The sequence below is a fragment of the Aotus nancymaae genome, unplaced genomic scaffold, assembly GCF_030222135.1.
Source record: "Aotus nancymaae isolate 86718 unplaced genomic scaffold, 86718_ANA_hifiasm-v0.15.2.pri h1tg000002l, whole genome shotgun sequence".
In the NCBI taxonomy this organism is placed as follows: domain Eukaryota; kingdom Metazoa; phylum Chordata; class Mammalia; order Primates; family Aotidae; genus Aotus; species Aotus nancymaae.
In genome coordinates this window covers 34,617,153-34,634,291 of record NW_026988413.1, presented here as the reverse complement: position 1 = coordinate 34,634,291, position 17,139 = coordinate 34,617,153, and the positions used below count along the sequence as shown (strand labels likewise).

At 36.2% G+C, this 17,139-nt stretch overlaps 1 protein-coding gene across 5 annotated transcripts in view; it reads left to right on the top strand.

Annotated features, from left to right (window-relative positions):
- The window catches only part of PTPRZ1 (protein tyrosine phosphatase receptor type Z1), a 193,111-nt gene that overhangs the window by 65,888 nt on the left and 110,084 nt on the right, over positions 1-17,139 (top strand). The gene's annotated exons all lie outside the window — the stretch shown is intronic.

Here is a 17,139-nt window from a genome sequence, read left to right as displayed (position 1 = left end):
GGTTATTTTCCTCTAACCAATCAATCTTCAGAGAACTCAGATACTTACTAAGTATGTATGAGTAAAATGAAAAACAAACTTTAATGCTCCCTCCAATCTCCCTAAACCCAGAGTTAGAAAAAGGAGGACCTACTTCCTAGGGAGACAGAAAATTATAGTTCTCAGCTCTAAGCAAGATGGAGTGATGGTGATGTGTTTCCCAGCAGCCCAGGGGCCCTATGCATCTTGAGTGAGCCTCATCAGATCAGGAGAAGACAACAGTTTTGCTAGGGTGTCAGCAGATATAGCAATAGCACATACCATTGTCCAATATCTTCTTATCTTAGGAGACAGCCACAGACCTGCTCCTTTTAATGGGCCGAGTATAGACATGGCACCTATAGAGTAGCTAGGCTTTAACAGATGGGTCTTTGCAGAAACAATGCATAGTTCTTTGCTTTAAAATCAAGTTGAATCATCTTACTCATCACCTAAGGCCTATTGGCATTAGCTTCCCTCAGGAAAGTCTAGTGATCAAAGAGATAGACTCATTAAAATGTGGCATTTGTTGTAGGGGGTGGGGTGGCAGATCTCAAAAGGGGATGTCCCAGAGTCAGGGTGAGGATGGAAGCTTACCAAAGTTTTAAAGAGTGAATTGCTTTATTTACAGTAGTGCTTCCCATTCGTTTGGAAAATTATTCCTAGAATATTTGAGGATCCTAGGAAGAAACTAAAGATGAAGACATTTTACAGCTATTTGTTAAGCTCAAACTGAGCTGACTTAATTATTTTGTCTGAATTATTAGAATATCAAAGCAAAAACAAACAAATGAAATTCTTTATCCAAATGAATGTATTTCACCCAAGCAAATTACATCAAAGCCAAACCTTTAACGTGGATTATTCACAATAAAGTGAATTATTACTTTTTATGTTTAATATAAGTATTTAAAGTTTGGTAGTATTTTTTAATTTCTATGCTATTATTCCACTTAGAAAATGAAAACCATGCTAACTGTATAAAATAACTGTATGAAAAAAATAAAAATTTTAGTCTTATCATTCTTAAATGTAACTAATTTTGTGAATGGCTTGAGTAAATTGGTCTTGACCACATTTAGTTCTAGTTTCATCTCTAACAGTTTCTCTTCTTGAGCTGTATGTTTGTGTTCCTTCTCATATTGTGTCATCATTTAAATTTATCAAATTAGTGGCAATCACGGAAGAAATGACTTGTCCTTGAGTGTTTGAACATATAGGATTCTATTAATAAAAATCACTAAGTACATTATAAGGCTTGTCTGTTAAAGAGCTCATAAGCCATTTAGAAATATTACATTGCACATCAAACATTATTTAAATGGAATCACTTGAGCTAAGGTAATTTATGAAAAAATTACACAATTATAATATATGAAGTAACAATGTAAATCCCCGCTGGCTACCAGATGGGTGGAGAAAGGGAGGAGAAGTAATACTCTTTTAGTTGTGTTTTATGCATAGGTTAAGAACAACTTTCTATTCAGGATGTAGGCCATAATTATGCTAAGAAATGACAGGGTTGGTAAATACAGTTGACAGTCCCATTTTTAAAAGTTAATACAGGAGGGTGAGCAAGGCTTGCTTGTCACTCTGTGATGAAAGAGTGAATTGTAAATCTGGGAATGTCAGCACTAAGAATCTGACTCTTTCTTTAACAACTTCATTTCATTTACAGGTTTCAGAAAATAAATGTCACTCTTTCTAGTAACCGTAAATTTTCTATGACAATCCCTAAACAAGGACAGTTAAGTGAAAAAATATATATATAAAACAAAGTCATTTTATTTTTTTAAATCTCACGAACACATAGCCCAACATTATCATAGGAGATGTTAAAAATCTTCCTTCTCTTTGAGTTGTTATATCTTTGATTGTAACACCAAGCAATGATAAGATAATTAGAAATGGGGGCACTTTAACTGCTTCATTCTTAGAAGTAATACCACAGAAATATAATCTTTATTTTCTGGACTTTAAAAATATTATATTGTTTCTTTTTCACCAATCTTTAAAACAACTTGAAATTGGAAATTTTAGACTGATATGTTCTCAGGTGTTCTTAAACCTAAACACCTTTAAAATTTTGGTTAAAGAATTCACTAGGTTCAAACAAGAGAGTGTGGCTGTTTTGGCTACATACTAGTCTTTTGGACTTGGCTGGATACCCCAGAATGAGGGAGGCTTTAAATACCAAATTGACTGTATTTCTGTAAATAGAATATCCTGTCTAAATCATCTTTCCATTTTGATAACTTTATAGACTAGAAAATGCTACTTATAGAAAACAAAAGGGCCATAATTTAAGGTTGCATATAGTATGGTTTGGTGTTTGGCTTTTATTTTTGTACATAGTAAGTTTTAATGTTTTATTTCTTTTGACCCAGAAGAAAGTAAGCCAAATGTCACTCAGAAAGAAAATTTGAATCCATGTAGAGTAATGACTGATTTTTGGCCTTTCTTTACTTCTATAATCTGGAATATCCTTTTAACGTATTTTTCTCTTTGATTCACCACTTCTTATATTAAACAGACTGCTCCTTTCTAATTTCCAATTGAGCAATAGAAAAGAGAGTTCTAGCACTCTAACTATAAAATTATCTCATTTCTGTTAAAAATTACATATTTATATGGACATAGATGAAAGGCTGGAATGATATATTCTAACCTGTTGGCCATGGTTACCCCATGGAAAGTGAGTCTTTAGATGTGGATGAAACCATAAGAGTCAGGAGCCTTGCTTCTTTTTTTTTAAAGATGAGGTTTCAAGACCATGATGGCCAGGCTGGTCTTGAACTCCTGACCTCAGGTGATCCACCCACCTCAGCCTCCCAAAGTGCTAGGATTACAGGCGTGAGCCACCGCGTCCGGCCAGCAGGAATCTCACTTCTTACTGTATACTGTTTATATTGGGGGTAAAATAATTTTTGACAAATATGTTGACACAAAATGTTTTCAACTTAACATGCATTAGTTTTAGCAAGAAAGGCAAAGGCAGTTGGACACGAACCACAGCTTTGTGTATTCACCTGTCAGAATGTAGGGTCTCTGCTTGGCTGAATCTCAGTGAGAGGATATCACAGACCCTAATAAGAGTATGGACAGTGCTCAGGGCAAGTTTTCTGATCATCATTAATCTACAGACTGACCAGGCTGCTTAAGAGCTCTTCATTTCAATTTTCCCATTTGTAAAAAACTTATGTATAATCCCGACTTAATTGTGTGCAGATCAAACAGATGCTTCCTATTGTTGCAGGAAAGCTCTTTGAGCAAGTACGTTATAAATCCAAGTAATTATTATTGAATAGTGTCTTAACTTGAGCCCAAACAGATTGAACAAGCCTGGGCCCATCTGATAATCTCACAAGAGGATTTAGAAGGGGTTGATTTACTTGAATGGATATTATAGACAGATATTTCCTATCATCTGTAGATTTGTTTTTAAAGTTTAGCTATGATTTATATTCTGGACAAACTTTTTCTATGCTAAATAATGATGACTAAAGCATGCCTCGTTGTGGAGACTGAACAGGGTTCAGTTAAGTAATCTAAAAGTCAGAACCTATTTGTATTGACTCTATTCTTGAAAATTGTTGGCTGGATGCGCTGGCTTACACCTGTAATCCCAGTACTTTGGGAGGCCAAGGTGGGTGGATCACCTGAGGTCAGGAGTTTGAGACCAGCTTGACCAATATGGTGAAACCCTGCCTCTACTAAAAATACAAAACTTAGCTGAGCATGGTGGCGGGCACCTGTAATCCCAGCTACTCGGGAGGCTAAGACAGGAGAATTGCTTGAGCCCAGGAGGCGGAGGTTGCAGTGAGCCAAGATCGCACCACTGCACTCCAGCGTGGGTGACAGAGTGAGACTCCGTCTCAAAAAAAAAAAAAAAGAAAAGAAAAGAAAAGAAAAGAAAAAATTACTAAGAGTAGATTTTAAGTGTTCTCACTATAAACATACAAAACAGATAAAGATGTGAGGCAAAATGTATATGTTAATCAGCTCAATTTAGTCATTTTACAGTGTATCCATATTTCAAAAACACGTGTATACAATAGATGTATACAATTTGTATTTGTTGATTAAAAGATAAATAAATATGCTTAACCATTTTATTTGATTGCAACTCTCATTTAGTATAGAATTGAAAAAAATAAAAACATGGCTGCAGAATAGCATCATAATTAGATAATCATTATTTATTTTATCTCCTAGTAAAACTAAATGCTAAGGAGCTTCCCCTATTTAAAAAAAAGTTAAAATTGCATAGATTCTCTACTGAGTCCATCCTCTCAACTGCCATTGCTGGTAGCATCTAGTAGAAGCTTCAGTGGGATGGGCAAGTCCTTTAGCAGCTCAGAATGAGGAAACTTGGCCCCTTCTTCTGTCTGTGCTGGAACTGTCTGGGCTTTACGGAGGAGGCACTGTGTTTCTTCCCTTTGCGGGGCCTCCTTCACTCTCTGTGTTCTTTACTCAGGAGGGCTCTAGTTCATGAAACAGATACATATCATAAAAGAAAAAGAGAAGAGAAAATTAAATGGATAATTAAAAGAAATCTAAGTTTAGGCTGCAGTTCGTGTTGTCACACAAAATTCACTTAAATGTGTTAAACTTTTAGGCAAAATGCCATTATAATAATTTTATGTTGACCTGTGCTGCCCTCCGATTTTATGCATCAGTAAGGGCCTAGTGGAAGGCTTATTCCATTTCCATTTCCTTTGTTTTCTCTATGATAATTCTGACTCTTTAAACCAAGAATTTTCAAGGAGCAAAAAGTTAAAAAAAATATGTAAATGACTCATTTCTTATATCCAGACAATTTTTTTAGTGAAGTATATTTTAATGGCTGAATTACAAAAATTATTTTGAAATATAGTCAGACACATTTTGGACTTAAGGATTTTATTTCCTTTATCACTTAGGAGGAATATGTAAATGGCTGTTTATCCTGTGATCTATGAGTACCACATGACAACTAAAGGATAAGAAGATCAAACTTTTAAAGAATTGAAGTTAGTTTTATTCCGAAGTCTGACTGGGGACTCCAGACTGAGGCCTATAGCCGGAGTACTGCTCTTGCACACTGTTGTAGCCACGGCTTTTACACAGGTGGTGGAGGTTCCATATATGCAAAATCACATCAGATTCACTCAAAAGTTACATTAAAGTGGAACCACATCAAGGTTTGGGTGTAAGAGTACATCTAACTACAGATTACTAAAGTACATTGGTTATAGACTATAGAAGCATAATCACTAACCCCATCAGATGTTATCTTATGTGTAAGAAAAGGCAAGGACTGGGGTCATTTATCTTCCAGGGAATGCAGTGACTCAGGCAAGAGACGTGAGGGCTTTGTGCTGTATCCTGCTTTGTCTTCAAAGCATTCCTCCAGAGAACCACACACTGTCATAGAGTCAGGAGCTTGTGAAATTACAGTGGCAAACAGAAACCAGCAAACATGCCTTCCTACATTTACAGCTTTGTTTCATACCCGTGTTTGCTTAAACCACATAATGTTTGGTTCAGGTGAGATACTCCTTGACTGGACCAGAGCTGGGCCTTCTGACTGGATGCAGAGGATCTTAGAGATCCTCTGTGGCCCTTGACACACTAGCATCCAAACAGTTATAGACTGTTCAGGGAGCTTCCAACTATCACAGAATATTCTTACAACAGCTGCACAGATTCATCCCTCAATTGCACAGGCCTAGGGTTCCTTTGGGAGAGAGGGAAACTTGAACCCTATTGAGAGGTAGGGTCCAGACCTGTAGAGCCGTGTTTGGATAACCTGAGGACAGTGGGCCTGATGGAAGCCAGAACCAAGGGACAGGCAACAGGGAGCCCCTGAGAGACAGCCAGGAAACAGTTGGGAGACTGAGGAAGAAACCTGGCAGCAGGGACTGAGTGCAGAGTGGAGCCTGGCACCAGTACGGGCAGGTTCTTGATTCATTGTGATGCTCTTGGCAGCACCCTGGGTCATTCCCCACCCTGAGTGTTCCTTTTCCTCAAATGCCTGCACGCTTTGTCCTGGAAACAGTAGAGCTCCAGCAACTCCATAGTGGGGGTCCTTCTGAAAGAGGCAGAAATGAGAAGAGGAAGATGCTGGGGGTTCAGCAGCTGAGATGCATGTTGTGCAGGCATTCAATCTAATTAAATGGGCACCCATACCAAGGGTGGAGACTGATGGTCTGGAGGAAGGAGGGAAGGAGCATCAACCTTGAACAAAATCAGATTCTGGTCCATGGAAGCTAAACTTCGCTATTCAGCTCCCTAATTTAGTAGAATAACTTCTGATGACCAACAGAAAGAAGCCTATACACACACGGGCTGATGAGACTTTGTGTGATAAGATGGTAGATGTCTTCTGATCAGATTCCCTTAATGCCAAGATCTGCAAAGTGTAGAGATCTGAGCCATTATCTTGACAAGTTAACATAAGTGCTAATCTGATATTTTTTTTCCACAAGGAAAACAATTTTCATTTCTCATTATAAAAGCGTGTTCATTTAAGAAAATCATGTATCATATATTTTATATTTAATATGTTTGTGTATATAGTTTATCTACCTATCTATTATAGCTATCTATTTATCTATGGAACTTCACCCTCTAGAGAGAACTACTCGTCATGTCTTCTGTTGGGGACATATAATTAAAAACAAAATCTTCTCTCACCTCAGAAATCCTCTTCATAAAAGTAGTAGGAAAAAAAAAAAGCAGTTTTATTATCAAGCATTAAACCAGAATGTAATACACATCACAGGTAATCACTGAAAGATTTCCAAGATAGAAATCTCACCCCCTCATATAGCCAAACAGGTACAACCCACTATATGTTTTCAAGATAAACAATATCTTGCCCTCAAGTAGAAGGACTTGGCAGCAACTTTGTAACACACTGTTCACCTAAACTTTAACCGGTAATTGGAGTGACTATTTGTGTTACTCTATCGGCTTTATTCAGAGGGAAAACAAACCTCACATTTTTGTGATAAGAGGTAGCTTTACAAATTGGAGCCAGAGGCTTACAGAAGTTAAGCTCCTGCCTTCCCAGAGAAATTAGGAGGGTGGGGCACTATCTTCCTTGACGTTTGCATTTCACAAGGATGGCCCCGGGTCCTTGAAAAAAACACCCTGGATTATAAAGCTGACAAAGGGCCTATCTAGTTTTCAAATGGACTTATATACATTGCAAAACAAGGAGAAAGTACTTACAATAATCTCTTTTCTAAAGTAAATGCTCTTTAAAAAAGGGTGGGGTAAGGGTGTAGAGAAAAGTGTCTTCCTGGTTTTCAATAGGGAGAATTAAGCCTTTTATTTTTAATTTTTATTTGTCCTTAGATGTCCTAATTATGCATCTGGATGTACTGCTTTGTCACCTGCTTTTATCTCAGTAATAGTTTGTGAATATCTTTCTAAGTAAATGTAATGTAGCTAAATCAGTGTGAGGGCAACAGAAAAAACAAGCTTCTGCCAGGGCAAAACTTTAATTTCTTTAACTATCCCTGTGCCTGAAGCAGACTCACACAAAGTAGAAGCCCGATATATATTTGATAGTTGGTACTTTGCTTCCAGTCTCGTGGGGGAAGAGAAATAATTTCACCTGGGAGGAACTGTGACTAGTAATAACATAATTTCAGGGGATCATCCCAAATCCTTCTTGCGACAAATAGGTTATACAAAAAATAAATATTGTGGAGTGAGTTCAGAGCAAAGTTTAGCATATAAGAAATAGCAAAACATCTTAAGGAATTGGAAAACGGGAAAGGCTGCATTTTATAGCCCTTTGGCACCTGGAAATTGTAATAATGGCAGAGCTACCTAGAATCAGTGCCAAAGCAAATCCAGAAGTTGGCATATGCTGAAATCTATTACCTCTGAACTCTGTAGTTTCCATTCTTTCAGATTTCATGAACATCTCTAGGAAGTAAGATCTACTTGCAGCACTTAAAAAAAAATGACATATAGTTTTTCTTTTCCAAGATCCTAAAAGTTTGTTCTTGAAGATCAGTTGTATTTATGCATGTAGTGTCCTCATATATCATTCAGATTTTTATGTTCAGTCAACTTGTGTTAGAATATGCAGGAGTAAATTTCTCATTACCTTCCTGGCTTGCCTTCTACCTTAATGATGTTATAAACTTATTGACAAAAGAAAATGTAAAGTCTGGAGATTATTAGTTTAATCAGTACTCATTGGATGTATAGCATAAGCCAGACATTGTACTAGGCATCAGAGATGCATTGATGAATGTAAGTAATGACAAGTATGCAAATGATAATGATCAAACATGATTTTTTTTTTAAGCATGGTAAATATCGCAGGGTAGATTGTGGTAACCTAAGGTACAGAACCCTAAGTAGCTTAAGAGGTTCAGGGAAGGCTTACCAGAGAAAGGGACTTTAGATTCAGATAAAGCATAAACGGGAGTTAAATCAACATGGATGAAAAATTGTGCCAGGAAAAGCAAGCAGCTATCCTAAGATCTGTAGGTGAAGGAGAAATCACTGTGCTCCAGCCTCTTCAGCATTCTTCCTGCTTTTGGACAGAAAACTAGGAATGTGATGAGACAAGCTTCATGGGGCCCACTGAAATAATTCTGGTATCCTCGCCCTACTGAAAATTCTGAATAACAAGATTTATACCATAGTTTGACTGGCAACGGCTTAAATTTTAACTGTTGACTTCTTTGTATTTAAGAAATGTTAGGCATGATTTTACATCAGCACACTAGTTAGGAAACTAAAAGAAGAGGAACCAGTAAACGAGTCCAAAGGAGAGGAGAATGAGAAAGGGAGCTTCACATAGTCCAAGAGGGGTACAATTTCAAGTAGACAGGATTAATCAACGTTGTCACACATAGTTTCAGGGAGTTCATAGTGAGATAAATACTGTGGACTCGGATGTATTTTAATGAAGCTGGTTGTATTGGGGACTCTTTTGTCACTTTGTCTGATGAGAATACAAGCTCCAGAGGCAGTCCTACTGCTTGGCTTCTAATCTGGGCTCCATCTTACATGTCGTCTTTTTTGTCCCAACGTTTTTCACCTGTAAAAAGAAGTAATGTTAGTACCAATCTCAACAGGTGCTGCAATGATTACATGAGTAAGTAGGTACAAAGCAATTAGAATAGTGCCTGGCACATATAAAGTGCTCAATAAAATTATTATTTAAAGTCAGATAAATCTTCTGTAATACTCAGGACTTATGCCAGGTTTATGTCCATCGCATAATTATCTTTCAGTAGTACAAATGTAATTATGATTCTCCCCCTCACCTGCGGAATAAAGAAAAAAATAGGCTCTTTAGCTTGGCATATAATGGCTTTAATGAGCTGGCCCACCTATCCTGTTTCATTCCTCATCATTACCTTCCCTCTGCCGCTATACCAGCCTTTTCAAAAGCAGATCTCTCTGATTCTGTTTATCATCTTGTCTGAATAGCAGACTGTGCACCCTCAAGTGAAGGCTTCTTTCTTGGCTCTTCTTTTCCGCAGGCCAGAGCACATCCCTTGCTTTCATACACTGTCCCTGGCCCTCTTTCTTTGTTGCAGTGCAGTAACATAGCAGGTTCCATGTCTCATTGATCTTCCCTTGCCTAGAGTGTAGTACCTTCTGTGTGCCGAGGAAGTATGTATGGCATGAATGAACAAAGCTATGTGCATTGAGTTTTTGCTTCATAAATGAGGAAATAAAGAGATGTAGTCACTGGCCTAGAGTCACAATGTAAGAAGAAGACTGGAAATTTGAACCTGGGTTTTGACTCCTAGGGCCCTGGCTTGAGAATTTCGATGGCCACATCTGATTTTTTTGTTTAAGAGATGTGGGAAATAATATAAGATATAAAGCTGTTAGGCTTTGAATTCCTGTGTAAACATAAAAAATTCTGGTTCCAAAGCTTTATGTATGGCACAGTCTTTTTGCTTTATGCATGTCTTAGGAAATTTATAAGAGCAGTCATTTCTGGAAAATGGAATTGTGAGTGCCCTTTATTTTCATCTGTTTGCTTGTCTAGTATCTTCTAGTTTTTCTAGACTAAACATATATTTGTTTTATAATCAGGTCTAGGAAAAGGGAGCTTAAATGTCTAAATTAATTTTTATGCCAGGATGATTAAGATTGTTTTGCATCACGCAATGTCTTCTGCCTTTTGATATTTCCTCATTCTATAATGGTCTGTTTGTGTATCTGAGGGGCCCATGTCTGGGCCTATTTCTACTTGACTGTACCAGGTGAACTTCTTTACCAAGCAATAAAGTCAGAAATGGTATATTAATCATCTATATCCTTAAGGAGTGATAATAAATTAATGCGAAAATATATTCTCTTAGGAAAATGGTTCTATCATAACATTTGCATATTATCTAGATTTGATCTAGCCAGGATTCCAGTGAGGGCACTTAAGGGATCATACAACTTGATTTTCTTCTCTGCTGTGACATAATAGCCTCACTTTGCATTCGTTTCACAATCTGGGATCATTATCCAAGCTCAGTGAGAATCAATTTCACATAGTTGATTGTCTGAGTCACTGCCAGCTCAGTCACATTTTTTACATCATTTACCAGGAAGTATAATTTTTAAAAAGTCAGAACAATCATGCAGGTAACCCATAACCCGAATATGCCCTCAAAATATGCTTCAGAGTGGTCACCCACCCCTGAAACTCAAAGTCTTCTGCAAATTGATTGACAGTGTTACTGACCTGCAAATCAAAGGATTCCCCATTCCAATTCACCATTTTCTAAGTGAGTCTCTGTTGACATGAAAGAGTTCATTCTCTTTTGAAAGAACGGTTCATCTTTAGAGAGCAGCCTCGATTGTTTGCTTTTTAACAGAATAATTACATCTTTCATTTCTATGGAGATAATGAAGAAAGTCAGTTTGGGATATGTTTATGAGGTTTCAGAGTATATTTGGGAAGAAAATTCTATAACTTTTAATTATGATCCTTTACCCTCAGAATGTACATGTTTAGGTAAATAGTAATAACTTTTACTTTCATTTATGGCGATTGCTTATTCATGCTTAAACACAAGAGAGAAAGCTTGATTTAAAACCTAAGTCTCATTGATGTGATTTATGCCACCGTCATGTTTAAAAATAAATTTAGTAGAAAGCTAAGTTTGGCATATGATGCAAATTCCTCTAATTTATCTGGCCTTCATTTAATCATTTATGAGTTATCACTGCAAGACGTTTGTATAGATTAGATACCACAGAGATCTAAGGAACTAAATTTATTTGATCCTAATTAATATTTGGCCTTAAATAGATAGTCATACCGCTTTCCAGTTTCCTAATTTTAAGCAATTAAACAGCTCGTAGCTGTTGGCCAGATAAATGTTCAACTTTGCCAAGTGGAAATATGCACGTTTTTTTTAACCATATTTGGACTATATTAGAATAGATTACAAAATATGTTGACATCATATACCTTAGAAGATTGTATGTTATAGGTTCTTACTGAACAATTATTTATTATCTGCTTGGTATTGTTAAAATTCATGCTAACATATCACAGATAGTTATATACTATCTATGCATGCCTGCTCATAGTATGTGAAGACATCAAGTAAAATCTCCTGTGACTTTCTTTATGAATGTGCTTCATATTTAAATAACATTGAAGAGAATATAATATTATGTTAGTGAGGAATTTTATTTCCTTATTTGGAACATTCCTAAACTTTTACAGTTTGTTCTTTTTTTGACAATGAAATTATCAAATGAGCAATCACAATGATAAATAATGAAACAATAAATATAGACAGTGTATAATTTAAACCAGTGGTTCCTTAATTTTAGAGACCCCGAGAATTACCTGGAGTGCTTACTGTACAAAGATTGCTGGGCCTGATTTTCAGAGTTTCTGATTCAGTAAATCTGAGATAGAAGCCACTAATTTAATGTCTGACAAATTCTCATGTGCTCCTGATAATGCAGATCTGAGGAGCCGAACGTTGCAGTATCTAGAATCTAGATCAATCTCAGCTTATGTTATCTTAATTTGTGGAACGAGTCAATGATGGAGTAAAACAGAGAAAGCACATGCATGAATATATTTACATGTGTAAAAGTGCTTTAGCTCTCTAGATGAGGTATATTGACATTTAAAAAGTAGCAGTATTGCCTCAATGTAACATGTAATAACATTTAAAATGCTATTTTCAAAGCCTGCTATCTGCATCAATAGAGATAAGTTATGTTTTTGGACAATTTTTAATGCAACTTGCATTAAATTTCCCATCTGGATGGGGCCACTTTACCTATATAGAGAAATTCCTGGAAATTCCTGGCCTAGGTGGATCCAGCGAATCCTTAATTAGTGAATCTGGCTGCAAGCTATCTTTACCTTACATTACTCTTGACATATTTATCCGTAGCAATTTCCAAGGAAATTTCCTATTTTATAATCTTTTTATTTACCTGACTCCAAAAGATCCTGGGTTCTGAAAATATTGGGATTGTGTTTTTCATTCTTATATATTTTTTTAAGTTTTAAAGCCCAATAGTAGAGTCCTCTTAAATTGTCGTTAATAATCATAATAATCATAATTTCCTTCTAATATTTTTGGCTGTCAGTAATGTAATTTATGGATACATCCAAAATTTTTAAAATAAGATATATATATATATATATATCTGAATTTTTATTCAGTAAAGGTTGTTATTCATTCTTTGCTTCAGTAGCTGTTTGTAGTTAAATCACTCATGTAATTGTCACTTGTCAAGTCAATAATGTCAACTCCACAGGACAAATTCTTTTAGTGCCATTACATTTTTTTTTTTGAGACAGAATCTCGTCTTTGCTCTGTCACCCAGGCTGGAATGCAGAGGCGTTATCTTGGCTTACTGCAACCAACCTCTGCCTTTTAGGTTCAAATGATTCTTCTGCCTTAACCTCCCGAATAGCTGGTACTACAGGCATGTGCCCCATGCCCAGCTAAGTTTTGTATTTTTAGTAGAGATGGGGTTTCACCATGTTGGCCAGGCTGGTTTTGCACTCCTGACTTCAGGTAATCCAATCGCCTAGGCCTCCTGTAGTGCTGGGATTACAAGTGTGTGCCACTGCAGTGGCCCAGATTACATTTTTTTGTCATTGGGCTGCACTTTTCTTGACATTTACTCTGTAACCCTGTGGGGTATGTTTAAAAGTTTTAATTGTTGTCCAAAAACTGTTACCTATCAGTTCCCATTACTCTAGCAGAGGATTTATTTGAAAATCTCATAATGAATGGTAAAGCCTGCATTTGTTGGGTAATAATTTCATTCAGTTATTCATATATTCAACACATCTTAATTAAGCTTTCCTATCTGCCAGCAGAAAATAAAAAAGACTAAGTGCCCCAGATGGAGTTTGAATTCTAAAATAACACAGAGCAAATATCTATAGGTAAAGGAAATGACTCATGGTGACACGTTAAACTCTGCTGCATAAGATGCCATCCCATTCATGAATATCAAGTACAGTCATTTTAGACTATTATCCTCTGGAGATATTTCAGAATTATAGGGATTAAAACCATTGCTACATGTAGATCAATACTACTAAATTTTAAAGATCAAGACATTGTCTTATTTTAAGTAGATAATTTTTTTGGTACATTTTCAAAGTTAAAAGTTTTGCAAACTTAGAAAATAAAAAAATAATAATTTCTTTTTTCATTTCCTCAAACTCAGTATTCTCCCTTCACTTAGAAGGATTCACAGTATACCTCCAGGTTACATGAGTAGCTCCAATCAAGTCATGCCTAATAATGAGGTAGTTCAGGTTGGGAAATCCTGAAAACTGACTGAGCTCATCCTAGTTCTCACTAATATTTGCAACCAGTCATAGCTACTTTTCCTTTAAATTCTGTACCTCTTCTCACACACACCCTAAAGACAGTGTGCCAAGCATAACATCTTAATTCATGCCCAATGCAAGAAGGAATTCTCGCTCTCTTTTTAAGCCATGGAATAGTCCTCTTAGTTTAAAGACAGCCTCTTCTTCACCTCTCTAGGAAGAATGTTAGACTTAGTGATGGGATAATTTTCTCAAAAGTTTGTAAAAAAGCAGCTTGTCATTTTGGTCATATTATTTTCATTAAGCATAGGAAGTTACCTTCAGAGTAGAATTCAGTAGGCACCATTCCCTAAGTGTAAATCTCCTTCACTCATTAAAATTCTGCAGCACACCCACACTGCACGGAGTATTGGAAGTTGGTCAGGAGTCTTGGTTGCTGGTAAGAGAGCCTGAGAAGTACTCATGCTCTGATTTGTTATGAGTGGGAAATAGTTGTTCAGTGCTCCTGAAATTGAAACAAGAATTTTCTTTCGTACAGAGAAATGGGAAAGGATCTAGTGATTGCCTAAAAACCTAAGGATCCGTTCAACTATATAGAGTCACTGTTTGGCCACATGGAGGATCTTAACACATCCCTAGATATGCCTGTATGTGGTGATAACCACACAGATGGGAACAGTTTTTGAATCCTAAGACTGTACCCCATTGAATATAATGAGAGAGAATGTAAGGCAGAGAGGGAATTCAAATTGTCCCTCTGAGAGCCTGGGGAATGTAAGAAACTGGTTTACTCACTACACTAATCCTAAAGACAGTTGTCATCAATTTTAATTCATTTCTTGGAAAAGAGACAACGATAACAAAGTAGAGAAAAGGTCCCATAGAGCTCCAATAAATAGTGGCAGTAATGTTTTGTATCCTGTTGAACAAACTACGAAACGTTGAGTTCAAATTAAATTAAGAATTGAAAAAATTAAATTTAATGAAGAATGAGATATTGATATAATTTCTAAATATCTCCCCTCAAAATACTTTCTGATTACAAAGACAAAGAGAATAATATTACAGTGGAAAGCCTGACAGTCACTGTAATCAAGTGATCAAAGTGAATGTCAGCAGAAAAGATCTTTATAGAGATCCTGTACCACTGACTAAGATACAATGATTAGGAAAGAGCATTTTTTTGTGTGATATTTCTAATAAAAATGCATAACCTGAAGAAATATCAGACAAACTCACATTGAGGGACATTCTATAAAATAACTGTAGTCTTCAAAAGGATCAAGATCATGAAAGTCAAGAAGAGATGGAAGAACTGTGTCAGATTGAAAGAGGTAGGACAAGTAAAGGCAACATGTGTTAATGAATGGAAACTTATTCCATAAAGGTTATTATGTTGGGAATATCTGAATGAAGCATAGGGACTCCATGGTACTAGTGTTATCAATATTAATTTCCTTATTTTGAAGAGTATATTCTGATTATATAGAAAAATATTCTTGTCCTTAAGAAACTCAGGCTGAAGTACTCAGTGTCATGGGATGTTGGCACCATGCACTGTAGTGGCTAGAGAAGAAAAAGTCTTTGTTCTGTACTTGAACCTTCTGTAAGTTTAAAATTGTATAAAAAAAGATATACAACAATTACTTAATAGGACTTGCATTTTAAAAAAGAAGTACAAGTTGGAGAAGCTTAAATGAAAGTTTTTAATATCTTACTCCATAGTCCTATGTGTTGCTCTGCTACGTGAACAATGCATGAAAATTTTAATTGCTTAATAAAAAAGAAAGGGAAAGATAATATCATAGAGCTCACGAATATGAGCCTACCGAAGCAGAAATTAGATTATACTAGTTTCAACTATTGAATTACCTTGTAGTTTAAATTGAAAAACAAAGATAATTCAATTAGTAATTCTACATCCAATTTAATGATTTTTCCATAAAAATTATTTGGCTTATAAAACAATACGAAAGTCTAAGTAATGTATCATTTATTATGGGCTTCCCTTTATTCATGTCTGCCAGAGTTTCTAACTAAAATAAATGGAAGCAGGATGTTGCAATGAGAATTTGCTTTGGAACTCTTTAGCAGTTTGTTAGCCTCTATTTGAAAAACAAAATTTTATGAGGCTAAATCCAGGCTAAATTAAATAGATCTGGCATGGTAACATTATCATTTTGGGTTCTAAATAAGTGATTCCTTTTAATGTGCATACTGGAATTTTCTCATATGACAAACTGGGACATATGAAATGGAATTTCATGCACTATTGAACTGAATTCTCTGTAGCTACTAAGAAATGTTTGGGGAGTTTTAGTGGATTTGTCCATTTTAGTGACCATATTTCCCCTCACATTTATGAAATGCATTTGGCTATTATTTTAGTTATTCTGAAAATGTGAACTTATTAACCTGCCTGTTCAGAGAACATAACAACAACAAATATAGGTGATACTCACTAACATATTCATTCAATACTATCTGCAGAGACTAATATTGAGGGAATAAATTGATGAGTAGCACTTGTCTGGTAACAGAACAGGAAAGTATCTGCTCTAATTAAGCTTACATTCTATTAGGAAGAAAAAGACAAAAAAAAAAAAAGCAAAAGGAAATAAATAAATAATTGCAGAGTATGGTAACTATTGTGAAAAGAATAAACCTGGCTGAAAATGGTGGCTCACGCCTGTTATTCCAGCACTCTGGGAGGCTGAGGTAGGGGGATTGTTTGAGCCCAGGAGTTCAAGACCAGCCTGGGCAACTCAGTGAGACTCTATTCTATTTTAGAAATATAAATACATAAGAATAAACATGGTGATATGACAGACAAAATAGCTTAGCAGAGGTGGGGAGGACATTATATCTCAGATATGAAGAAATAAAAGTAGCCATCTGGTGACGAGTAGAAGATGAATGTTTCAGGCAAGGGCAAGGAAAGTGCAAAGGTGCTGACATAAGAAATGAGTGGCAGCTTATGGAAGAGAAAGCGGACTGTGGTAAAATGGAGAGTCCAGCAGCCATTAGTTTGTTATTTAAGCCTCCCAGTGATCCTGTGAGGCTGATCCTCATGCACTCCATATGTTTTAGGTAGTATTACTGAGGAATAGAGAAATAAAAAGACTTAAGATTATTAATTAATAAATGGTAGATACAGGGTTTTCACCCAGGAAGTGTGACTTCAGAACCCATGCATTCTAAACATTACATAGTGTTACTTCCCATGAACCCTAAAAATGTGAAACAGGTCTTAGTTAATTTAAAAAGTTTGTTTTGCCACGGTTGAGGGCGTGAGCCCATGACAGCCTCAGGAGGTCCTGACGTGCCCA